This window comes from Narcine bancroftii, chromosome 2 (genome assembly GCF_036971445.1).
Source record: "Narcine bancroftii isolate sNarBan1 chromosome 2, sNarBan1.hap1, whole genome shotgun sequence".
Classification (NCBI taxonomy): Eukaryota; Metazoa; Chordata; class Chondrichthyes; order Torpediniformes; family Narcinidae; genus Narcine; species Narcine bancroftii.
In genome coordinates, this window is record NC_091470.1 from 173,062,556 (window position 1) to 173,088,959 (window position 26,404).

At 40.0% G+C, this 26,404-nt stretch overlaps 1 protein-coding gene across 18 annotated transcripts in view; it reads left to right on the forward strand.

Annotated features, from left to right (window-relative positions):
* tmem269 (transmembrane protein 269) overlaps window positions 1-26,404 on the forward strand; it is a 149,706-nt gene that overhangs the window by 61,360 nt on the left and 61,942 nt on the right. For 10 of the 18 annotated variants that reach the window (XM_069919147.1, XM_069919146.1, XM_069919134.1 and 7 more), the window contains one exon: window positions 3,901-3,954. The exons of 7 other annotated variants lie outside the window; for them this stretch is intronic. The gene's annotated coding sequence lies outside the window, so the exon portion shown is untranslated. Of the gene's footprint in view, window positions 1-3,900; window positions 3,955-20,271; window positions 20,586-26,404 lie in introns of all 18 variants that reach the window. One more of the 18 variants, XM_069919138.1, reaches the window with a different exon arrangement.

Below are 26,404 nucleotides of genomic sequence, written 5' to 3' on the forward strand. Positions count from 1 at the left end.
TCTTCTCTAACTTTATTCCTTGCCCATTCCAGTATATTTTCTCTTGTCATGTATCTCAAAAATTTACTAAGATGGATCTTGGTTTTTGATGTGCCTGTGGTTTCGGAGCTAGTATTCTATTTCCATTTCTTCCTGCATTTCTGTCATTCCCAGGATCTTCAGGATCCATCCTTTTATAAATTCCTTCATGTCTGTGCCTTCTTCACCCTCCTCAAGCCCACTATTTTTGTTGTTTCGCCTACTATAATTTTCCAAAATATCAATTTTCTGAGATAGCAACTCTTGTGTCTCTTTAATTTTTTTTGTCACTTTCTTCCAATTTTCCTCTTTAAGTCGTTTACTTCCATTTCTACAGCCATTTCCCACTCTTCCACATTCTCTACTCTTTTCCCCATTTCTGTCATTACCAGTTCTGACCTTTGCATTTTATCTTCTGTTCTTTTCATTTTCCTTTTAATTGCATTAAATTCTAATGATAACCGTTCTTTTAGTGATCTCATTTGTTCAAAAAAAACTTTTATCTATATTCTATTTATCAGTTTTACCTTTTATTTGTCTTTGCCATCAGTTTTACCTTCTATTTATCTGTGAAGATCTTGGTCTTCTTCTTCCTCTTCTTCTGTGTCTGTACCTGTGTTTGTGTCTTCTTCTTTTCTTTGTGTCTGTGTCTCTTCTGTTTTTCCTGATGAGCTGCTTGTATCTCTTTGTCGGGCCTCTTCTTGCTGGACCTCTTGTTGCTGGTCCTCCCCTCCTGGGCTGCTCGTCCGTTGTGCTTCCTGACGTTGATCTTCTTGTCAGTCATCCCTCCGTCTATCTCCCAGGTCTGTTTCATCACTCCCTCTTCGGCTACCTTCCTCGTCCTCCAGCTGAGCACCCAGGTGTTGGGCGTCCCTCAGCTGTTCGCTCTATGGCAGCCCGCTCCTCTGCTGAGACCCCCTCCCACTGGTGTCCTCTTTCTCCTTTGATCGCGCACTTTTGTTTGGCTTCAAGAGCCACTTTTGTAGTCCACTGGCTGGTGAGTCGTGACTCCACAGGGCAGGCACTGACCTCGAGGGTCGGGCGCTCCTCGCCACCACAGCGCCCCTTCCTTCTTGCAGGTAAGGCCTTATTCTTTCTTCTCCGGCGACTTTTCTGCTTCTTTTTTCCAGTTGCTTTTACTTTCTCCTTCTTGGAAGCCTAACCCTAAACATTCTCTTCTCTGTATCTTTATCTTTTATTTCTTATATTTTATTTTTGTTATGCTTTGCTTTTTCCTTACTTTTTTCCTATTTACCTGGAGAGGGCTAGTTTTCTTGACCGGCCACTACTCCATCACGTGACTCCGTGACTTATCACTCTTAATGCTTTTAAGAAGATCCAGCATTTCTCCTTTCCTTATCTCAGCATGGTCCACCACCAAGCTTGTTCTATTCTGACCTCACCTTGACCAGGACCTTTTCTCTGGTGAATAGTGAAACAAAGTATTCATTTAATACCTCCCCACCCACCTTTGCTTCCTTTATCCTCAAGTGGCCCTATCTTCACTCTCGTCATCTTTCTGTTCATACACATCAAGGCTTTTTATGTGTATCATACATGCCAAGGGCTTCTTATGTTCCCTTTGAGCGCTCCCAAGTCCTTCCTTAAGCTCCTTCCTGGTTACGATATATATCTCATGAGCCTTACCTGTTTTTTTTTTAGTTTCTAAATCTAATGAATGCTTTCTTAACCAGCTGCCTCACCAGTTTTGTCAACCACAGTTTCCTTTTCTTACCATCATTTTCCTGCTCCAGTGGGACAACCTATCCACAGCCCCATGCAAGTGGTCCCTAAACATCCTTCACATTAGTTCTGTGCTTTCTCTTGTGAACATTTGTTGCTAATTTACTCTCCCTAGTTCCTGCCTCATCCCATCATAATTATCCCTTCCCCAATTAAACACTTTCCCATTTTGTCTGCTTTTATCCTTGTCCAAAGCTATGCTAAAACTTAGAAAGTTGTGGTCACTATCCCCGAAATGCTCCCCACCGGGAGGATTCACCTGAACAGAATCATTACCCAGTTCTAGATCCAGTATGGCCTCTCCTCTGGTCAGCTGGTCAGAAATCCTTTTTGAACGCACCATCTGCCCCATCTCTTCCTCTTGCAGTCAGGAGGTGCCAGTCAATATTTGGCAAGTTGATGTCTCCCATTACAACAACTGTAATTTCTGTACCATTCCAAAATATGCCTACTTATCTGTTCCTCAGTCTCCCAAGGGCTATTTGACGAGTGAGAACTGTTTTCCATATGAGATTAAAGGGTGAACAGTTTGCTTTTTTTGGGGCAATTACAATGTATCCCTATTTTATTGTATCCCTATTTGTATGTTCTATCCGTGAATTGTGTGGGTTTTCCTCAGGCGCTCCTGTTTCCTCCAAAATGTACAGGGTTATAATTAATTGGGCAGCATGGGTTTCAATGGCTGGAATTGGCTTCTAAAGCATTTAAATAAACAAATAAATAAAGCCTTTTGTTTTTGCAACACAGGAACTGTTATCCATTTGTTCCTGAAGTCTGACAGAAAACTCAAGATAATGCATAGCCATTCAGAAAAAATAGGGACCTCGAGGGTCGGGCTTCCAAGAAGGAGAAAGTAAAAACAACTGGAAAAAAAGCAGAAAAGTCGCCGGAGAAGAAAGAATAAGGCCTTACCTGCAAGAAGGAACAGGGCCCTGTGGTGGCGAGGAGCACCCGACCCTCGAGGTCCCTATTTTTTCTGAATGGCTATGCATTGTCTTGAGTTTTCTGTCAGACTTCAGGAACAAATGGATAACAGATCCTGTGTTGCAAAAACAAAAAGCTTTATTTATTTACTTAAATGCTTTAGAAGCCAATTCCAGCCATTGAAACCCATGTTGCCCAATTAACTACAACCCTGTACATTTTGGAGGAAACCGGAGCGCCTGAGGAAAACCCACACAATTCACGGATAGAACATACAAACTTTCAGACAGTGCCGGATTCAAACCCAGTCACTGGCACTTAATAGCATCACACTAACTGCTATGCTAACCAGGGTCAGCCAGCACCAACAGAAAGAGAAACAGAATTCTGATTAATAGTCGACAACCTGAAATAGGAACCGTTTGTTTTCAGTTACTGCCTGAACACAATGTTGACAGAATTTTTTGTTACTTAGGATTTCAAGAGTCAGAACTTGTATTGATTTTCTGAACCTGCATGATATTTATTTGTTTGTTCCTGAATCGCTTAATAGATACATTAACAATTGTAATTGCAATGCAAATCAAGCTTTGTGCCTCTATCTTGTTAAATAAAACCACATGCTTTGGACCTCTGATATGGCTATTTTCACCAAATTTGTGGGAAACTTTTTCAGTGATTCATCTTGTTTTGAGTTGCTCAGCTCTGTTCTTGCCAGAATCAAATTCTACAACTGAGAAGTCTTCAACTCAGTCACAGGTGTGCATTTGAAAAACATGAGGAAATGTCATGCGAATTCTCTATAATTCTTTGGGAGTTGAGGTTTTATTTAAAGTAGGAATTTGCAGGGTTTTGTGTACTGTGTACAATGAATGGACGAGCTTGAAAATGTATATTCATAGCTACAAAAGGGAATGTCTGCTGTAAAACCGAGATTTGAATTTCCAGAAAAATCAGTAATAAAGCAGGTACAATATGTTGGAGAATGTTTATGTATAGCAGTTTATAAAATTCAAAACATACTGATGTGAGTGGTCCTGCTTGATTTCTTAGTAGGTAAATAGAATACAGTAGAACAAAGTTCTGTAAGCTTGAAGTTACCTAAAGTCCTTGAAGTATTTGATGTGAAATTTCAATTTTTTTTATGAATTAAGGAACAATGCTCTAATGCATGTGGGTGGACTGATAATTTATGCTGATATTTCTTTCCTCAAGGAGTCTCACTTCCAAGCAAGCAGAAGTGAAAAGATAATCCGGTGACAGATTAAGGTTAGGGTTCAAGATGAGAGGATGGTTTGAATCCAGGGCATAATTTGATTTTGATGTCTAAACATTGTCTATTTTACATATGGCTCATTCTTCAAGTATGATCTTTGTGTATCTTGGCATGTACCCAATGCACTTTCTTTACTAGTTTCCACAAACTACTGTCAGTATTAACAAAAATGCAGTAAATTTCATTTGAAAATCAATTATCCAAATATCTGTTTTCAAAGAAATATTTTTAGTTTGATTACAATTTAACAGAATGCTTAGAGAAACAGTTTTTAGCATAAGGTGGTAACTTTTTTCACATTTCTGATGGTAAATTTGCTTTCAATAGTCATGTTAGTATCATTAGTATACAATAAAAATTGAGCAAATCACTAAAATATAATGTTACATGGAATGAATGCAGATAGCACTCTTACTATAATGGTTTCAGTATATCTTGAGACAGTTCTTAGTTTCTTGGTTTTTGCCCTTTTGAGCAGGCTTTGATGGGTGGAAGAGTGGGAGAAGCATAATATTATAGGGTAAACGTTTGCTGTTAGCAACGGGACTAAGATGGGCATTGTTTTTACTTAAAAAAAAATTTTACAGGTCCCACCAGGCCTCAACTCCATGCTGCCCAAATGCACCAATTAACCTATAAATCCCATACATTTTTGGAAGGTGGAAGGAAACTGGAGCACCCAGAGGAAACCCAGGCAAACACGGGGAGAACATACAAACTCTTTACAAACCGCGGCCGCTGTTATGTCCAACATCTCCAACTTTAAATTTATTTAACTTCCCTATCATACCCAAAAGTGCTGTTTTATAATATTGTGCTCCACACAGAGATCTGCAATTAGAAGAAGTGGGAATAAACAAAATGGTCATCCATTTTGCCCACTAGGAGTGCACAGGCTCATCAAATTACACCATAGAATATACTTAAATCCTACATTTTCCCTTAATTTAAATCTTACAGCCAATTCAAAGAATGTAAAGCAAAAAAAAATAACTAGATGATACTCTGATGGATTCATATAAGGATTCACCATTAAAAAAAAACATTATTTTGAATTCAGTTCAACAAAGTGATAAGAGTTGAGTAGAAACAGACTTGATGCTGAAAAATAAGTCAAACCAAAAATTGCATGTACTGTACTTTGCACATTTCTCTCCCACTGAAGCTGTTCTTAAATAGAGCAACCAATTTGGGCAGTACCAACTCCCAGAAGATCCCAAGTGATAAATCCAAGTGCTTTCATTTTATTCTTAAATGATTATTGGCCAGAACACAATAATTTTCCTTCTCTTTTTGAATTGAAATGGTAAGTGTTTGTTGTCATATGCATGTATCATATACAGATGCAACTGAATTCTTATTTGCTGTATCAATGACAATAGTATAAATTTAATTACCACAATATGCCAAGACATTAGTTGAATAAAAGCAGTTCATGAACCTGGAGGTGCTGACCCTCTGCCAGAAAGTAGCAGTAAGAAGAGACTGTGACTAAGATGATGAGCATCTCAGAATTTTGTGTAAATTTGGTGTGACATTGGAAATTTTGGCTGACTTCTACAGATGTGTAGTCGATAATGTGCTGACAGGCTGCATCACGGCCTTATATGGAGGCACCAATACTTGAGTGGAAAGTCCTGCAAAATATAGTGGACACAGCCCATGCATGACAGGTATCAAAAAACTATATGAAACACTGCCAACGGAGAGCAGCAGCAATCATCAAAGATCTACCCACCCATGATCTTGCTCTGTTCTCACTGCTGCAATCAGGAAAGAAGTACAGGTACTCCTCAACTTTGGATGGGGTCACGTTCTGGCAAACCCATCGTAAGTCGAAAGAATTGTGAATCAATTTTTTTTTTGGAAAAAAGGTATGCCTTGTATAGCCTCAACAGTGCTGTATCAGTCCCCATGCTGATCCCACTGTCCCACTCTATCCCCACATCCCTTTATCATTTCCAACACTGATCCCACTGCCTCTCTCTCCCCCAACAGTGCTGCATCAGTCCCCATGCTGATCTCACTGTCCCACTCCCTCCCCACAGTCCTTTATCATTCCCAACACTGATCGCACTGCCCCTCTCTCCTGCAACAGCGCTGTATCCGTCCCCATTGCTGATCCCACTGTCCCACTCTCTCCCCACAGCCCTTTATCATTCCCAACACTGATCCCACTGCCTCTCTCCCCCAACAGTGCTGTATCAGTCCCCATTGCTGATCCCACTGTCCCACTCTCTCCCCACAGCCCTTTATCATTCCGAACACTGATCCCACTGCCCCTCTCCCCCAACAGTGCTGTATCAGTCTCCACACTGATCCCACTGCCCCACTCTCCCAACACTGCTGTATCAGTCCCTGAAAACTTTCTGACTGAACTAAAAGAAGTGATTGACCAAGGAAGCTATAAAAAATTCACCTTGGAGGAATTATCAACGTTTATTGGAAAAGTCAATGATGCTTGTGATGACCTTATTAGATTATTACATGAAAGTAAATAACAACAGTCACCCTCATAAGTAGGAGAGCATTTGCATAGATGCCACAAGCCTTGTACCACCATGTTCAGGAAAAGTTGCTACCCCTCTACTATTAGACTCCACAACAATGAACTAAATCAGAGACTCATTTAAGGACTCTTACTTTGTACATTATTTATTATTGGATATTTATTTTCTTTATTGCACAGTCAATTTGTTTACATTTCTTTGTTTGCATATCTTTTTATTCACTTTTTTTCTTGAGTACAGATTATCCCATTACCAATAAGTAGAAATTCTACCTGGCAAACAGGAAAAAGAATCTCAGGATTGTATGCGATATGATGGTACTTTGACAATAAATCTGAACTTTATTTGAACTTTTATGATGTTGCCTGCCTTCATAATGCAATATCTCATATAGATGTTTTCACTGGATAGGAGGACATGCCTGGCAGAAGTTTGATAGAGTTTTCGTCAACATGCTAAACCTCCTCAGACTTTTTAGAAAGACATTGATATGCCTTGTTCATGGTGGCCTTGATGTGCTGGCTTCGGGAGTTTGCTTATTTTTTTAAAAAAAACAGGACCACTAGGATTGTATTCTCGCAATTGCTCCCTGTGTTGCAAGACAAGAAATAAAAATACAGTTAAATGCGTAGTTAATCATTGCAAGGAGGGGAGCTTCAAGTGTGTTGATAACTGCACTCTTCCTGGGAAGGTGAGACCTGTACAAGAAGAGTAGGTTGTACCTGTTTTGGAATGATACCAATATCCTGATTTCTTTGTCCAACTTTCCATCCGATCCATATCCTGCTTTATCCTTAGACAACTGTCCTCACTATCTGCAATACCACCAAGTTTTGTGCCATCTGTATACTCATTTAATCTTACTTCCAATGTGCACATCCAAATTATTAACATCACAAACCACAAGAATCCTAATACTGAACTGTATGATACCCTACTGATTACATAATTCCAATCAGAAGAGCATCACCACCTTTGCCTCTTCTCACAAGCCAATTTGGGCTACAATTAGCCAGCTCACTTTAGATCCCATGTGCCATAACTTTCTGGACTCCCCAACCACATCAAATGCTATACTGAGGTCCATATAGATAACATACAATCCTGGTTTCATCAATCTCTTTGGAAAACTTCACCAAAAGAAAACTCATAGTCAAGCCGACAACAACCAAAATGTCCCACTAACTGGGCCCACCTACCTGTATTTGGCCTATATCCCTCTAAACACATCCTATCCATGTATCTTGTCAGTTTTTTCTTAAACATTGCAATAGTACCTTCCTTAATCATCTCTTCTGGCACCCTGTTCCATACATACCTCCTACTGTCTTTATATATAAAAAAAAGTACCCCTCGGGTTCCTGTTAAATCTCTCTCTTCGCTCACCGTAATTGGGCTGAAGCGGTGAAGCGGCTAACACAATGACCAGGGTTCAAATCTGGTGCTGTCTGTAATGAGTTTGTACGTTCTCTCTGTATCTGCATGGGTTTCCTCTGGGCTGAAAAGGCTTGTTACCATGCTGAATGTCTCAGTTTAAATTAAAAAATTAATTCTCTGTCCTCTGATTACCAATTCCCCTACTCTGGGCAAAAGACTCTCTTCATTCACCTGATCTACTCTGATCATTTTGTATACATCTATAAACCCTCTGTCATCCTCTGTCTTGGGTAAACTTATACCTCTTATTTTGTTCGTTTTAGATTGGTCACAGTGTTTGAGCTACCGAAAGAAAATATACACACACACTGAGAGCACTTCAGTTTATACAAATGTTTATTACAAATTCAAAAGCTGATTTCACACTACAATATGCAAGCTCTTCCCAACTATACTTATCAACGCTTGGACTGGTCCCAACTGCCGAAGCAAGGCAACGACTGCACACTTGTAGTTGGTTGTCAGGGCGCCGGTAGCAGTTTCTCCACCTCCCCTGACCGGGATAATGGCTGGTCTCTAGAAGTTCTTCTTGCTGAGAGACGTTGCCACCTCTTGGAGAGTCTCTCTCTTCAGCAGCGGGACCATGGCTTATATTACCCAAAAACTGCTTACCCAAGCACCTATTCCCAGCACAGCAAGAAAGATAAGCAAGCTAGCATGCTAGGCTATTAACAAATAACATAATTTTCAGCTTATCACTTTGAATACAATGATTTATTTTGCATCAAGTCTAGGCCTCTGACAGTCTGTGATCAAAACAAGCAGGAAGATTAAATGTTCTTGGTACACAGATGTCCTTTCTTCAGATAACACCATCTCTGGCCCCTCGGTGGAATTTAACTTGTGTCTGATGATTCTAAAACACAAGCAGGTTCTCAGCCTTGCAAAACCAAGAGCAGCAAATTAAAAAAAACAGGTTAGAATCTTCCATTACATCCTCCTGCACTCTGAAGGATAAAGCCTTTGCCTGCTCAACTTCTCCCTATAGCTCAGGCCGGCAAGTCCTGGCAACATCCTTAAATCTTCTCTGCACCCTCTCCAGCTTGACAACATCATTCCTGTTGCACAGTGACCAAAACTGGACACTATACTCCAAAAGTGGCCTCACCAATTACTTATAAACTTGCAACATGTCCTAATTTTTATACTCAGTACTCTGACTGATGAAGACCATTGTCCCAAAAGCCATTTTAAACATCTCTCTGATGTGATTCTGCTTTCAAGGTGTATGTACCTCTGCTCTTCCATCCCTCTAGTCTGCTACACTCATTTACCTTACCATTCACTGTGAAGGTCCTCGACCTTCCAAAATGCAACACCTCACATTTCTGTTAAATTCCATCAACTATTCCTCTAACCACCTGCCAGCCTGTTGGCAATCGTCTTCACTGTTAGTTAAATTTGTGAACACAGTTATCCCTGCTTCAAGCTATGCTGAATATTTCTGATCAGCCCCTGTGTTATACAAGTTCATAAATCCTATTCTTTAGAATTTTTTTTCCAGTAATTTCTTTTTATTGATAAAGCTCACCAGACTGTCATGACCTAGATTATTCTTACTCCCCTTGAATAGAACAATATCATTAGCTATTTTCCAGTCTTCAGTTGCCTCACTTTTACGATAATGAACATGCAAAAATCTCTGTCAGAGCCCCACTATTCTCTCCTCTTACTTTCTGTAACTAATAGGGATAGATCTCATTCAGCCCTGAGGATTTATCAACTCTTGTGTGTTCCACAGCACTTCTCGATGTCTGGCCCTGCTTGCAGCCAAATCCTATACTGTTGACGTAGAATATAGGGAGTGATCAAGTTATCTCAGATGCAATACACAAGAGAAATTCAACAGGCCATACACCATCCATAGGAATTAAAAGGTGACCAACGTTTTGGGCATTAACATTTTATAGATACATAATTCCTTAAAAATGGTGTCACAGGTCGATAAGGAAAGAAAATTTTGGTACATTGGCCATTATAAATCAAAATGTTGAGTACAGGAATTGGTATGTTATGTTGAAGTTAGGCTGGTATGTTATGTTGAAGACATTGTGAGACCAAATTTGGAGTACTGTGTGCAGTTTTGGTCACCTAGCTATGGGAAAAATATCAATAAAATTGAAAGAGCGCAGAAAAAAATTATAGGGAATGTTGAATAGAATAGGACTTTATTCCCTGGAGTGTGGGATAAAAAGGGGAAATTTGATGGAGGTACAGTAAATCTGGTATCCAGCACCTACCTGGTAGATGTGGTTAAGTGTATTTTCTAGTTTCTTGACATTTATATTTACAATGTCTAACTGTAATACACCTGCATTAAGAATAAAGAATGTCAAAGACTAAAATACTGTAATTACACTGAACAACTACTTCACTCAAATTTTTTACTTTATTTTCAGTCACATTCTTTTACTGTCACTGCATCATACAGGTTTCTCCCCCTCCATGGAGCTGCCCGAAAGTCAAACAATAACATAGATAAATACCCCCCCTCCCAAATTTACAGATAAAGCCTCTGACTGGGGCGAATCTTACTAAACAGGGATAAGGAGACACTTTAAGAGAGTGACTCCAACAGCGAGTGGCATCAACCAGCTCTTCATCCCGGGCGACGCCATTGCTGCTTCACACAACTTTAAGCCCGACTAAGGCCCTCTGCTGGTTGAATATTTGCTCCCATCTTCACCAAAGGATTATATGTTACTTATGATATTAAATGTGTATTTTTGCCTATTTATTCTTAATTATTTTTTAAATTTATTTTCCTCTTTTTTTTCTGGTTGGTTGAGGCTGCTGGTTGCTTGAATTCCGGATACCATATATAATAATATATGGTTCATGAAAGCAGGCTTTTTCCACTAAGGTTGGGTGAGACAAGAATTAAAGGACAAGGGTTGGAAGATCTGAGGTGGAGAGGCAAGTTCTTCAGAGTCACTATCTTGGAGGATATTTCCTGGACCTAACACACTAATGGCATCGTGAAGAAAGCGCATCAGCACCTCTACTTCCTCAGGAGCTTGCTGAAGTTTGGTATGACACCAGAAACCCTGGCAAATTTCTACATATGTGTGGTGGCTGCTGCGTCTACTATGGGGACACCAATACCCCTTGGTGTGAAGCCGTTCAAAAGGTAGTGGACACAGCCCAGGTCATCGTAAGCAAAAGCCTCCCCACTATCGAGAACATTTACAGGGAACACTGCCGTTGGAAAGCAGCAGCAATCATCAAGGATCCATACCACCCATTACATGCTCTGTTCTCGCTGTACCATCAGGAAAGAGGTATAGGTGCTGTAAGACTGACACCACTAGGTTCAGGAACAACTACTATCAAACTCAACAACAAACTCAATCAGAAACATGGCTGCAGGGTGGGCAAGCCTGGGAACTTAACATCCCGGGGTATACGATATTTAGGAGGGATCGGCAAGAAAGAAAAGAGGGTGGGGTAGTATTAATGGTGAGAGAAGTGACCGACACGATTGACAGGAAGGATATTAACTTATTAACTCAGAAGCTGCGGAATCTATATGGGTAGAACTGAGGAATAGCAAGGGGAAGAAAACGTTAGTGGGGGTGGTATATAGGCCTCCAAATAGTAGTGTAGAGGTGAGGGAAGGCATTAAAAGAGAAATTAGAAAAGCGTGCAATAAGGGAACAGCTGTCATCATGGGAGACTTTAATTTGCATATAGATTGGACTAGTCAAATTGGTAAAAACACAGAGGAGGAGGAATTCCTTGAATGTTTACGGGACGGTTATCTAGACCAATATGTTGAGGAACCAACTCGGGAGCAGGCCATTTTAGATTGGGTATTATGCAATGATAAGGGGCTAATCAGCAATCTTGTTGTGCGAGGCCCTTTGGGTAGGAGCGATCACAATATGATTGAATTCTCACTCGACTTGGAGAGTGATGAAATTAAAACCAAGACTAAGGTCCTGAATTTAAATAAAGGGAATTATGATGGTATGAGACGGGAGTTGAGTAAGATTGATTGGGTGGTGTTTATGGGGGGGGGTTTGACGGTGGACAGACAATGGAAAGCATTCACAGATCTAATGGAGAAATTGCAAAAATCGTTTATACCGGTTTGGCATAAAAATAAACCAAAAAAAGTGACTCAACTGTGGATAACAAGGGAAATTAGAGACAGCATTGGGTCCAAAGAGAGAGCATATCAATTGGCCAAAGAAAGTACCGCAACCGAAGACTGGGAGCAGTTCAAGATGCAGCAAAGGAGGACAAAGGGATTAATCAAGAGAGCAAAAATAAATTACGAAAGTAAGCTTGCGGCAAATATAAAAACCGACTGCAAAAGCTTTTATAAATATGTCAAGAGGAAAAGATTGGTGAAATCCAGAGTAGGTCCTTTGCAGTCGGAATCAGGGGAATATATAATGGGGAATAAGGAAATGGCAGACCAATTAAATTCTTACTTTAGTTCTGTTTTTACAAGAGAGGATACAAATAACCTCCCAAGGATGTTGGGAAACATAGAGACTAATGCAAGGGAGGAACTGAAAGAAATCAGTATCTCTAAGGACATGGTCTTGGGGAAATTGATGGGATTGAAGGCAGATAAATCCCAAGGGCCTGATAATCTACATCCTAGGGTACTCAAGGAAGTGGCCATTCAGATAGCAGATGCTTTAAGAATTATTTTCCAGAACTCGATAGACTCAGGATCAGTACCCATGGATTGGAGCTAATGTTACCCCACTATTTAAAAAGGGGGGTAGAGAAAAAGCGGGGAATTATCGGCCTGTGAGCCTTACATCAGTAGTGGGCAAAATGATGGAATCCATTATTAAGGATGTAATAGCGGAGCATATGACTAGCAGAGAAGGGATCGGACGGAGTCAACATGGATTTACAAAAGGTAAATCGTGCTTGACAAATCTATTGGAATTCTTTGAGATGGTGACAGGTAAAATAGATGGGGGAGAGCCAGTGGATGTGGTGTACCTGGACTTCCAAAAGGCCTTCGATAAGGTCCCGCATAAACGACTGGCTTCCAAAATCAAGGCTCATGGGATTGGGGACAAAGTATTGATGTGGATTGAGAACTGGCTGGCAGGTAGAAGACAGAGAGTTGGGATAAATGGCTCGTTTTCTGAGTGACAGGCGGTGACCAGTGGGGTACCACAGGGATCTGTACTGGGACCCCAGCTGTTCACAATTTACATTAATGATCTGGATGAGGGGATTGGATGTAATATCTCCAAATTTGCAGATGACACTAAGCTAGGAGGGGTTGTGTGCATGGAAGAGGGGGTCAGGAAGCTCCAGTGTGATTTGGATAAATTGAGGGACTGGGCAGATACATGGCAAGTGCACTACAATGTGGATAAATGTGAGGTTATCCACTTTGGTAACATAAACCGGAGGGCAGATTACTATTTGAATGGCAATAGATTAAGAGATGGGGAAGTACAGAGAGACCTAGGGGTACTTGTACATCAGTCTCTGATGGCGAGCATGCAGGTACAGCAGGCGGTTAAAAAGTCAAATGGTATGTTGGCCTTCATATCAAGAGGGTTTGAGTATAGGAACAAGGATACCTTACTGCAGCTGTACAGGGCCTTGGTGAGACCACACCTGGAGTATTGTGTGCAGTTTTGGCCACCTTATCTAAGGAAGGATGTTCTTGCAATGGAGGGAGTGCAGAGGCGATTCACCAGGCTGATACCTGGAATGGCAGGAATGACTTATGAGGAAAGATTGCGCAAATTGGGATTATACTCGCTGGAGTTTAGAAGATTGAGAGGGGATCTCATAGAGACATTTAAAATTCTGGCAGGACTGGACAGAATGGATGCAGAAGGGATGTTTCCAAAGGGAGAGTCCAGAACCCGGGGCCATGGTTTGAGGATAATAGGCAAACCATTTAGGACTGAGATGAGGAGGAATTTCTATACCCAGAGGGTGGTGAATCTGTGGAATTCATTGCCACAGAGGGCAGTAGAGGCAGGTTCATTAAATATATTTAAGAGGGAATTAGATATATTTCTTCAGTATAAGGGTATTAAAGGTTACGGAGAGAAGGCGGGGACGGGGTACTGAACTTTAAGATCAGCCATGACCTCGTTGAATGGCGGAGCAGGCTCGAAGGGTCGAATGGCCTACTCCTGCTCCTATCTTCTATGTTTCAATCAGGGACTCAGTTAAAGATTCTGACTTGTACACTTTATCGATTTTTAAAAATTCTCTGTTTACATGTATATGCTGTGTACAGTTTTGAACTAACAATAAATGGTAATTTTGCATTACCTCCTGTAAAAAGAATCTCAAGGTTTTATGTGATGTCATGTGTATACTCTGACAATAAATCTGAAAGGTGAAATGTTTACGGAGGACATAAAACATTGCAGAATAGTGCCAACCTATTGTGACACATTATGTTGTTTTATATAGTATAACGGAGATAAATTGTGGCAGGTTTTTTAGTGTAGGTCACACAAAACAGATCTCATTTAAAATGCAAGAGCTCGGCTCAAGCCAGATAATCTAGGCTCTGGGTACCTTTGCAAAAACTTTGAAGAATGCCTATAAGAACTTTATAAGTAGGTGTCAATTGGACGTGCTGTGCAGAAATGGATTATTGTTTTGGAAAGCAACAAATGAACAAACTTGGAAGATTAGGTCTGCAGCTTCAGTCTGTCTGAGTTTCTCTCTCTAAGAGAGTCGTGATTTTCTCTGAGAGAGAGAGAATTCGGTTCTATAGTTCTACAGTTCAGCAGCAGCAGCTGGGTCTGGAACAGGACAAGCTGGCAAGCTTGTGGAAAAACCCCATTCTGAAGACGGGTTGTGACTGCTTAGTTCAGCCTGTTCAAAGCCCTTGTGGTCCATACAAGAGGAGAAGACTGGCTGCATAATGTTTCACTCGAAGTAAGAGAAACAAAAAGGAACTCTGTGGTGACCTGAAGGAAAGAGATTATCACCTGGAAAACCCTGATGGGACAAGTTTCTTCAGCAAGACACTGAAGTGACTGATAGGAAGGAATCATTTTGTGTCCAATGAGCAACGAGTCTCTCTCTGAAAATTGACAAGAACTTTCCTCAGCAGTAACCATTTACCATTCAAGCACAAAAGCCTGGTGAAATTCATAAATGTTAAATTCTGTGCACTGTATAAGAATTGCCTGCAAACAGTGAACTTGGAGGAGTGAGAAGTGAGATTGGACTGAATCAAAGAACTTTTCTAAACATACACACATTACATATACATGCGCTTAGAATTAGAAGAGAGTTAAGTTAATAGTAATAAGTTAAAGTTTGGTCCTGTTTTCATGTTTAAAGATTAATTATGTCCACCCAGCTACACCTCTCAGAATCTTGTAGATCTCTATTAAGTTACCTCTCATCCTTTTTTGCTCCAAAGATTGGATAGTTACATGGATGGGAAGGGTATTGGTATTGGCATGTTTCTGTACTATAGTTTTCAATGTTCTAAGCTGAAACTATCCTCCCTGAGCATAGGAGGCTAAGGGGTGAAATTCTAAGGAATGTAGAATCTAGAGAGCATTGTCTGAAATTAATTGGGTTGAGGCTACCACTTGTGGAAATGGGTTTTATGTTCAAAAACATTTGGGATCTCTATCCGTAATCACTTTCAGATTTAACACAGACATTTGGAGGTCTTGGAGTCCCTTTTACCCTCAATTGTGCTTCTGAATTCCATAACATCTGCATGATAAAGAACATCTACTTCCACCTTTGCCACATCACCCCATGTTCCATAGTTTCTGCTTATTTCATAGCCATCCAAGACTATCCTATACAGTTGGACCATGAGCTGTCTACTTGCATGTTCTATGCTGCAGCTAATGAAGAGGTCATGCTTTCATAACTACCTTATTTGTGCTGCTATCTTGAAGGATCCTTGAGCAATGTTTCTTTGCTCCTCAGTACCTCTAAGGATCTTCTGTTCTAGCCTTGTTACTTCCCAGAATGTAATATCTGGCATTCTTTCAGATCCATCTGGGATTTCTTTGGTCCAACTATTTAATTTCATTCTTCACACCATCAATACCACCACCAAGTTCTCTGCAAACTTACCATGTGTACATCCTATATTTACAACCAGATTATTAACATATACAAATATGTACTTTAAAAAAGCAAGGATCACAGATCTGAAACAGAATTATCAAAAACATCTGGAGATCGTGGATCTCGCCACTTTCTTCGATGTTGCTCTCTAACTCCTATCACCAAGGCAATTTCTGCTTCAGTTTGTCATACCCCATGGGTTTTTGGACCTGACCACCATGAGGGATCACGTTTAGGACCTTATTGAAATTGATTTGGACTACATCAACCACACTGCCTGGATTGATACACTTAACTCCTTGAAAAAAATCAATCAAATTTATCAGACAGGATCTCCTCCTGACAAAGCAATGTTTATTCCATAATCATTCACTGCCTCTCCAAATGCTGATTAATGCATAGATATAGAAAACTTTTGGAATCTTCCCCATAGAAGAGTTGTCTGAAATTAGCATAGATTTAGGGTATGCAGTTAAAGTTTAAAGAGGATTTTATATCACCCAGAGGGTACCTGGAATCTGGAATCCTCTGCCTGCATGAGTGGTGAAGACATGTAGTCTCCCTTCAACATATAGTTACATAAGCACTTGAATTGCCGACGAATGGAAGGGGCAAGTAGTTGTAAGTGGAATTTAATGGTTTACATGGATGGTGGACCGATAAGCTTGTTTCTGTATTCTATGACAAAGTTTGCCATTTTTTTCATTGTCCGTCATTACATGATGTCCTATTTTGCTTCAGAAAATGTATTTTAAGATTCTTGTTTCCAAGCTGCCTTAATTAGTCCTCCCCAATTTCTGTGCCCCCGAAGCTTGACAACCCTTTGACATATCAGCATTAGACCAGAGAGGATTTCAAGACTACTGGAAATGAAACAAAATAGACTTCTCTATAGGAAGTTGATATTCAATGGACCAAATATTGTCTCCTGTGATGTAACAGTACTGTGTGCTTTGATATTTGTGGACATCTTGCTCAACTCTATTGTGTCATCTTGTTTCATTTAACTTGTCTTAAAATTGGTTGTTTTCACCAACTGTCTCTGACTATCCCTAATGATTTGATTTGACGTGAATTTAAATACATAACAATCAGGTCTTGTTCTCCTGGCATATTCTAAATATTTACTTTTGCCTGGAGTACATTGACTTGTTTCCTACTTGAGAATTGTCTTTCTTTTTTTAGATTTCCTTAAACTGTGAATAAAAGGGAACAAAAATATTTGATGCTCTCAGTGCAGATCAGGAATTTGGCATAAATTGCCCTTTTTATTTTTAAAGCTATCATGATAATTTTGAGTTTACTTAATGTGTCCACTTGAAAGACTGGAGTCAAGGTCTATTATGCCTGGAATAGAGGAGATTACTCTAGGTAGGGTGATAGATAGGATGTCAATCAAACAAGCTGCTTTATGGAGACCCAGGAAATTGTAAATGCTGCAATCTGAAACTAAACAGAATCTGCTGGAGGAACTCAGCAGGTCAAGCAGCGTCAGTGGGAGAAAACGAATGGACAGCATTTTGAGCCAAAACCCTTTATGGAAAGTCGATAAAGGATTTTGGCTCAGTGTCGACCATCCTTTTTATCTCAGTACTGCCACTTGACCTAATGAGTTCTTCCAGCAGATTTTGTTAAGCTACTTGATCATGGATGGTGCCAGTTATTTTGAGAGATTTGGATCTGTATTCATCCAGCCAAGTGGAAAGTGATTTGTAAATAGTGGAAAAGTGCTGGGGTTTCAGGAGGTGAGCTACATATTATGGGATAGCCAACATCTGACCTTCAATTTTAGCTCTAGGATTTGTGTGTCTTGCCTGGTTGAGTTTTTAACAAATCCTGATGCCTACGATGTTAATAATGAGAGATTCAGTGATGGTAATGCCATTAAATGTTATGGGAAGATTAATGGACATTGCTGGTACTTTTGGAGTGCAAATAGTACTTCCCATTTAATAGCCTGTGTATGTGCTGCCTTGTGTATGTAGGCATGGGCTGCTTCATTTAGTGAAGAGTTGCAAATGAAATTGAACATTGTGGAATTATACAAATAGATACACTTTTATCCTTCTGCTTGAAGTAGGACATTGATAAAGCAGATTAAGAATTTTTTTACATAAACATAAGATATGGAAAGGCAGTGTTTTGCCTTCCAAGTCTTTGCTGAGCAATACAGAAAAATCCCTGGTATCTGGCACCTATCGGAATTGATAGATGCTGGGTAAGTGAATTCACCAGTTGCTTGAGATTGCGCGTTGTGTGATTGGTGAACTAAAGGTGAAGTGCGCCAATTTTAAACTTGTATTTTTTACCTATTTCTGCGATTTTGTTTTCTGGTTGCTTAAGACTGCCAGTTTTTTGAATTCTGGATAACAAGAGCCTTTGGCTGAATTAATTAGACTTGATAATGATATTAAAGGTTTTAAAGTAGACAGTAAAGAAGATAAAATTAATTTATTTCCAAATGACATTATAATGTATTTGACTGAACCAGAAAGGTCATTAAGTAAATTGTATTTAAGATTAAAAAATATGGTGTAGTATCCAGTTACAAAATAAATTGTGATAAAAGTGAAATAATGCCTATAGTAATGGCAGAATATGAGCAATTTAAAAGGGAAAGTCAGTTTAAATGGCAGAGAGATGTAATTAAATATCTAGGTATTAAAATCAACAATAATTTACATAACTTATTTAAATTATACACCATTGCTTAAGAAAATACGTTTACGGAAAAGGAAAGAACTATCTATATCATTAAGGAAGGGTTAATTGTATAAAAATGAATATATTTCCTACAGAACAGCACTTATTTCAAACATTACCTATATTTACACCATCACATTTTTTTCAAGAACTAAAAGGACGTTTATTTGGAAGGGAAAAATGGTGTTACGAGCCCAGAGGACACCAAAACCCAGCAGCAATAGATATTCTCCAAGACAAATGGTTACTTAAACAAAAGTTGCTTTTAATTATCTTTAAACATGAAAACAGAATCACACTTTAACTTATCACTGTTAACTAACCTAACAATGCCCTTCTAAGTCTAAGCACACGTGTATGTAATGTGTGTGTAAGTTTAGAAAAATTAATTGATTCACAGTCCAATCTCACTTTTCATTCCTCCAAGTTTACTGGTTGCAGGCAATTCTTACACTGTGCACAGAATTTAACATTTATGAAGTTCACCAGGCTTTGGTGCTTGAAAGGTAAATGGTTGCCGCTCAGGAAGGTTAACTAACTATAACCATATAACTGTTTACGGCGTGGAAACAGGCCATGTCGGCCCTTCAAGTCCACGCCGGTTCACTTGAACAATGCAACAGATTCACTTCTTCCTGTAAAGTGGAAAATCTTAATGAAATTAATTCTCAGAAATTGTTAGTTCAAGGTACAAGATAAATTGAGGAAGATTTTTATGATTGTAAAGATGATGTGGAACAATGTAAAGAGAAGATGGGTCAGATAGAGGATTCATTCACTGGATAGGAAATTCAGAGAAATTATTTAATGAAGAAAATTGACGCGTTGGAGAATCAACGACGAAGGAATGATGTTCAAATTGTTGGTCTCCCAGAAGATTTTGAGGGTCTGGGCCCAGTTCAGTTTTTCCAGAGGTGGATCCCTGAAGTTTTGGGGTAAGAATATTTCTCGAACAGTCTGGAATTGAATAGAACTCATAGTGCGATAAGAAGGAAACCTCTCCCAGGTCAAGCTCCACATTCTGTCCTGATTAGATGTTTACGTTATCAAGACAGAGAGTTGGTTCTTAATGGTTTTCAGAGAGAGATTTGTTGTTCGCTGGACACCCACAACTGATCCCTTGTAACTCGCCACTTCAGAGTCTTACCGAAGAAACTTGCCCCCCTCAGAATTTTCCAGATGATAGCCACAGAGTTCCTTTTTGTTTCTCTTATTTCAAGTGAAACATTAGGCAGCCAGTCCTCTCCTCTTGTATGAACCACAAGGGCTTTGACCAGGCTGAACTAAGCACTCAAAAAAAATTAAGATATGTTAGATTTTATTTGATAGTTTTTATAAATAATATCTAGATGTTCTGTTTTTCTTCCTTTTTTTCCTCCTTTTCTATCTGGCTGTTCGGGGGAGGGGGGAATTTTTTTCAAAAATCACTTAATTTTTAATATTTTTGAATTAGAAATTTATGCATGTTTTAATGCATATGTGAAATTAAATAAAATTTTCACACAAAATATTCTGCACAACAGGGGTTTTACTGTATAATCAATCTCATTCTCCTACAAGTTTACTTTCTCTCACATTATCTCCAATTCTCCCATCCACCTGCAGAAAAAAGGTAGAATAGCCAAATAACCTGCAAGAGGAAACTGGAGCATCCTGGGGAAAGCAACATAGTCTGAGAAACGGCAACATGATCGACTTTCAGCAAACACTTCCAGTTTGCAATGTACAGCTTCAACCAATGGACTGTCTCTCCTTGATATATATTGGCATCACTATCAGTCAAATGTGGTCTGACATGTTACGTACAGTTATGCTTATCTTGCTTCCAGAATTCAGCTCTTCAGTCCATGTTTGAACTAAGGCTGTGATGAGGTCTTAAGCTGAGTGACCCTGGCAATACCCAAACTCTTTATTTATAAGTAAGTGCAAGTTAATTATCACTGTTGATGACAGCTTCCTTTACTTTCCTAATGATTGAGGTTGGACTGGTTTGCTGGTACGTAACCAGACCTGATCTGTCTTTCATGGGCAACTTTCCACCTTGTCAAGCACATGCCACTGTTAACTTGCAGCTATTTCTGGAGCACGTTTTCAGCTGGCATAGCTGAGATTTTATCAGATACTGTAATTTTGCAGTATTCACTGCTCCAAGCTTTTTCTTGATATTCGGTGATGATAGGAGGAGTTCGAGAAAGGTCACCTATTTTGTGCTTTTGATGAGATATAAGAACATAAAACATAGAAGCATATTCGGCCCATCAAGTTTTCCCCACCATTTAATCATGAACTGATCCATTTTCTCACTCAGCCCCACACTCAGCCTTCTCCCTTGGCTAATCAAGGACCGATCAATCTCTGTCTTAAATACATCCAATTACTTGACCTCCATAACTGCCCAAGGCAACAAATTTCATAGATTCACCATTCTCTGGGTAAAGAAACGTCTCTACATCTTTGTTCTACCCTTCAATCCTGTTTGCCCTTTTATCCTTATCTTTCCCACCATGCGAAACAATCTTTCTGCATCTACTATCCATGCCTTTCCACGGCATTCTAAATTTCAACGAGTGAGGCCAAGAGCCATTAAACATTTATCACAAGACATAGGTGGCTAAACTTGCTTAATGTAAGAACTATATATGGTAAACTTCAGATGTTTGAGAACCATAAAACATGAATAAATATTACATGCATGTTTTTACTCTTACATGCATATTTTGCTACAAATATTTTATTAAGGTATTAAAGGTTATGGGGGGGTGGGGGGAGTGGAGCTGGGTCCATGCCAGTCAGCAGTGATCTCACTGAATGTGGGAACAGGCTCTACAGGCTGGATGAACATCTCCTGTTCCTGTTTCTGATGTGTTCTTTTCAGATACCTGCATCATTGCAGCATCCAAGGCAAAGTGCACAATGTGGGAAGCGACCTAATGCAAAGCTGCCTCCTACAGCAGGGCGAGTCCAAGGGGCCAACAGCTCTGCTCCTTCCCATCCCACCCTCAGCTCCCCTTTTCCCAGTTGCTGGCGGAATGGAGGGAGCAGCTGCTGGGAGCAGAAGCTCGAGTATGGGGTGGTCTCACCTCTCTGCTGCTTGGTGCTGATTCTCCATCCAGTGGTGCCAGTGGCTTACCTGTGGCCAATGACGACCTTCCCTGCTGCTGCCAGCTTCAGCTCTCCTGATTTGGAGCTCTTCCTCATCTCTGTCATCTTGTTTCCCCCTTGCCAGAGTGACTGGACAGACACCCAGCCTATGGGCAGACCATGCCTCATCAGAGCTCTGCTGGCCCAGCCTTGTCTTCCTGACCTTTGCAGCCCTTCCTTGCAGAGGACCCTAAGCTTTGCCCGACCCTCCTACTGCCCATCTCATGTTGGCGGCTCTCTCCTGTGGTGTGGCTTGGCATTTGCTCCTCTGCAGGGGCCATTCCTCCAGGGTCCAATTCCCTCTGGCTGTGACTGTTCTGGGACCCCCCCCTGGTCTGGCTGTAGGGATTAAGAGTGTCTTGGGTTGGTTTTGGGAGTGCTGGTATCTCCTCCAGCTGAGCCGCACATTACACGTCTGAGAACCACTGTTTGGTGATAACCTTTTAATTCCCAGAATAATCTTGTGACCCTCCTCTAAACCCTTTATAATATCATCTCATCTTTTCTTAAATGAAGAGCCCAAAATTGCTCACAATACTCCGTGAGGTTTCACCAGTGCTTTATAAAGCCTCAACATCGCATCCCTGCTCTTGTATTCTATTCCTCCTGAATTGAATGCCAGCTTTTCATTTGCCTTCTTCACTATCGACTTAACCTGCAAGTTTATTGTCAGGGTACAGGTGCACGAGGACTCCAAAGTCCCTTTGTATTATGGAATTTTCAATTTTATCCCCATTTAGAAAGTAGTCTCCCCATTTATTTCATCTACCAAAGGCATGACCAAATACTTTCCCTCATTGAATTTCAAAGCATGATTACAAATGCATTCATATGCTGGGCTTGACCATTATGGAAGTTGAACTACCGTATATTTCAGCGTATAAGTCAAGTCATAAAACCCTCAAAAATGGGGTTCGACTTCTACACCCAGTATACATTTGAGACCTTAAATTCACTGCTCCTACATGGGACCCTAACATCACTCCTGCCTGGTAGGCCGAGGTTCCTGCTCCCACTGGGTGCACGATGGCTTTGCTCCAGCTCCCTTCCATTAACTGTATTTGTATCTCTCACTCTCCAGGGAAAACTGCCTGTATAATTAAAGGATCCATCCCACTGCGGTCTTTTCTTCTTTACCATTGGGCCGAAGATAGCTGAACTTCTAAACAAAAGCTTCCAGATTCAAGGCCAATGTCATTTTTGCTGTTAGTCTGCACTTTTTGAGTTATTGTAACACTCCAGACAACCTGTGGTACTTGAGTATAGGTGATCTGCCTGGATAGTATGGAAAACAAAGTGTTTCCCTATATCTTGGTGCACATGACAATTTAATTTTCACTGGGTTGGAAACAGACTTTGGAACTTCCTTCTTTTAAGCATAATTGAAGTATATTCTTTGAATATTCTTAAAATAGACATAGTATTGTTTTTGAAAAGCCAAAGGTTCAAACTTAACCATGAGTAGACTAGAATTCAGAATTGAAGTTACAGTCAAATCAACCATGATCTTCTCAAATGGTGGAGCAATGTGTGGGATTGAGTGACCTTCATCGTATTTTTCATGTTTGTGACTTTAATCTTCCTACTACTTTCAGAATCAGATTTATTTGTCGTGAAATTTATGTTTTCTATCAGCAGTATGGTACAGAACAAGGTGCAAAAAATGTCTATAAAATTACAAGTACATAAATACAAGTTTGTGTCCATATGTTCATTGTCCATTCAGAAATCTGATGGCCGAGGGGGAAGAAGCTGTTTTTTGTAACATTGAGTGTGTGTCTTCAGGTGGTGGCAATGAGAAATGTGCATGATCTGGGTGATGAAGGTCCTTGATGATAGAGGCTCCTTTCTTGAGACACCACCTCTTGTAGATGTCCTTAATGGAGGAAAGACTAATGCCCATGATGGCACTGGCTGAGTTTACAACCTTCTGTAGCCTGTTCCTGTCCTGTGCATTACCAGACAGTGATGCAACCAGTGTTAGGTCTGCTTTGTTCAAGAATAAGTGAGTCAGACACCAGACTGAGTCGAAATCAAGGTTCTTTATTACCGGATTGTATCACTTACAACTAACAGTGTTAGTTGGAGAAGGCGCATTCTCCTGATATCAGCAAGTGGTGTTTTTTTATACCTCAGGACACATACTTAGTAAATTATCATACCATTACACTGTCCAATGAATAAGCTGTTGCTACCCTTCACTGTTAGTCTGCTGCTCATCAGCTTGTTAGTGCCAAGCTTATCTTGAGTGTACAAGGTCACATCTGCATTCTGTTACTCCTTAGTACTGGGTGACTTCTTCTCCGGTCCCATCTCATGATGTTTTTACCTTACACCAGTCAGAATGCTCTGGTACACCTGTAGAAATTTGCAAGAGTCTGATGATGTACCAAATCTCCTCAAACTCCTAACAAAAGATGGCTGCTGGCACTCCTTTCTCATAATTGCATTGACTTGATGTCCCAGGATAGATCTTCAGAGATTTTGTCACCCAGAAATCTGAAGTTTCTTACCTTTTCCACTGATGATCCTTTGATGAGGACTGGTTTGCATTCTCCTGGCTTCCCCTTCCTGAAGTCCACAAACAATTGCTTTGTATTACTGAAGTTGAATGCAAGGCCGCTGTTACGACACCACTTAACTAACTGATCTATAGTAACCTATGACTTTGTCCTCCTTTTGGAATGGGTGTAGAGAGAGTAGAACAGTGGGCTAAGCACTCATCCTTGAGCTGAGCCTATGTTGATTGTCTTTGAGGTGGAGATGTTGTTACCGATCTGCATCGACTGTGGTCTTACGATGAGGAAGTCAAGGATCCTGTTGAGGAGGGAAGTACAGAGGCTTAGGTTTTGAAGATTTCTAACCAGAACTGAAGGGGTGATGGTGTTGAAAGCAAAGTTATAATTGATGAAAAGCAGCCTGATGTAGGTATGCAGATGTCCAGGTGATCCAGGGCTGAGTGGGGAGCCAGTGAGATTGCATCTGCTGTGGTATGTTATTACAGAAGATGTGACATAAACATAAATGATAATTTCTGCTTGTTCCCATAACTTAATTTAATCTACCACCAGATCATCAGCCATCTTGTTAAAAGTTATCTCATTTAAAATATTCTTAAAATATATTCATCAAAATCTATTCATTTAACGTGATTTTTAATATTTAACATGGGTTGTCCTGTCTGACCTAAAGTAAGCATATCGGTCGGTACTAGTGAATGGAATTAAATGCATTCACCTGGGGGATTGGCCATGCTAATGAACTGAGTAGAAGTGTTTTAAAAGAGCTCTCCACAAAAAGTTTTAAAAAGAGAGTTTGAAAGCGCAAAAACCAGAATTTAATTGTAAAAAAATGAATAAAACAAATAATAAACGACCGAGGCAATCAAAAAACAAAAACTGAAGAAGTGACAGCTCAGCCAGGAACATCAGGTGGAAGCCTGATGAGGAGTGACTCAGCAGGGGCCTTGGGACCGGCTGAAGCCAGCAGAGCTGGGAAGTCAGCCCAAGATATAGCCACCATCCTGAACATGATGGAAACTTCATGCAATCATTTTACGATTATGGAATCAGCGATGAGAGATATATCAGAGAAGGTAATGGAAATTAAAGAAGTTGTGGAAGACTTAAATGAACGAATGACTCATTCAGAGGCTGAACTGGACAAAACAAAACAAAAGACAGGCTGAAGGCTCTGGGGGAAAAAAAAGCCAAAATATGGAACACAGTAAAGAAAGGGTTGATGGAGAAAATTGACCATATGGAAAATTTTAGTACTCGTCACAATGTAAAGAATCATTGGACTGACAGAAGGAATAGAGGGAAAATATTCCATGAGTTTCTTTAAAACATAGATCCCATAAACGCTGGGACAAATTAAGTTAAATGCAAAACTGCAAATTGAAAGGGCTCACTGTACCCTCAGACCTAAAAAAAAGGTGAACAGCGACCACAACCAGTCCTGGTAAGACTTTCAAGTTACTGGGAGAGTGATGTGATCTTAGGAGCAGCGTATGAATATTCAAAAATAATAATGGCCCATTAGTGGTGGACAATGCAAAAGTAATGTTTTTCTCGAACTTCAGTCCTGCCTTGGTCAAACAAAGAAAGGAATTTGACGAGGTAAAGAGATAACTGCGATCTAAAAACTTTAAATACTCAATGATTTATCCCGCCACGCTTAGGGTGGATGTCTCAGAAGGTAATGGGCGAATTTTCAAGAATAAAGAAGAAATGAAAGAGTTTTTTAAGCAAATTATGAAAAGATGAAAGTCGCCCAGCTGAAAGGGCCATTTCAAAACGGGACAAACTGGAAGACGTATCTTTTTATTTCTACTAATTGTACTGAGCTGTCTTGTTTTCACTGTTAAAAGAAAAAAAAATGGTTTATATGGAGAACTCTGAAAAAAAAAAGGTGGTAAGGAAAGCAGCAAGGCGAGGATCGATTTTAAAAGATGGTGCAAAAGGGAGGGTTTCTTCTTCTTTGGAAGAACCTGGGCTTTTTTCACTGGCTTCTGGGTACTAATATTAAAGTCAATGTCAGAACTAGGGATTTGGGTGTTTCTTAAAGGGGAAATGTATGTATTGGAAATGTATTT